The sequence below is a fragment of the Stegastes partitus genome, unplaced genomic scaffold, assembly GCF_000690725.1.
Source record: "Stegastes partitus isolate 25-593 unplaced genomic scaffold, Stegastes_partitus-1.0.2 Scaffold1383, whole genome shotgun sequence".
In the NCBI taxonomy this organism is placed as follows: domain Eukaryota; kingdom Metazoa; phylum Chordata; class Actinopteri; family Pomacentridae; genus Stegastes; species Stegastes partitus.
The window spans coordinates 186,430-187,522 of record NW_007579114.1 but is presented as its reverse complement, the minus strand read 5'-3'; positions in this window follow the sequence as shown (position 1 = coordinate 187,522).

Here is a 1,093-nt window from a genome sequence, read left to right as displayed (position 1 = left end):
CAATGTGTTTCTCATTCCCACACACTTACACACTAACGGCGCTCGCTTGCCATTGGCAGCAACTCCGGGTTGCTTTGGCACATGGAGGAGCTGGAGATCAAACTGCCAACATGACAATTAGTGGACAATCTGTTCGACCACCTGAGCCTCCACTTACAACCAGAGAATCCCCCCAAAAAAAGCCACTCAAGGTAAACAATCAATGTAAATAGTTTATTTGATCATATTCATTGAAAATCTCATATCACCTAATTTTTAAAAAAGCTTGTTATTTTTGTAATAAGCACAAACTGCCTAAAATACATTTCTGGTGAAAGTTTAACAAAAAAAAAAACAAATAAAACAAAAAAAACATGCCAGTATTATCCAGTTAGAGAAATGATGCTATTACAGACAGTGAAGTTGAGAGAAATAGAGCTGGATGGCATCACAGGCTGCGAGTACAGGAGGACGTATCACTAAGACACAAAAGCAGCTCGACTAATAGGAACTAACGGTTAGTGAGGCCACGTTTCTGGCTTGGATGCACCTGTGACGCTTCCCGCAAGCAAACCGACGGACCCGCTGCACGACAGTGAAACGTTATGATTAAACACTACTGTAGACTTTCTGGCTGCATTTGGCTTAATTAAATATACAAAAAACAAAAAGGAAACAAAAACTATAAGTTAAAATAACATTCAAGTTGTATAGCACAAGGCAATGAAAACTTTTGTTTAAACAATATGTACAATATTAACCATCTGGTAATGTGAATTAAGTAATAAAAAAAAAAACATGGTTTGTAGCAAAATATCTGTACATTTAGGAAAAACCTTTGTGTTGCTTACTTTTTTTGTTTTGTCATGTTTTTTTTAATGACTATGGACACATTAGATGAAAACATGAGCTTAAATGAATCTTCTCAGTGGTTAAATACTATACATTAAAATTACAGTAAAGTGAGTAGAGACGCAGTAGCCTGGAGGATTATTAAACCTGTAAAACATTCACAGAGTTATGTCCAGTTTCGAGATCATCCAGTAGGGTTTGTTAGGAGTTCGTGCAGTTTCTACATTTGATAGAAAATGTATTTATGTGGCTTTTTTTTTTT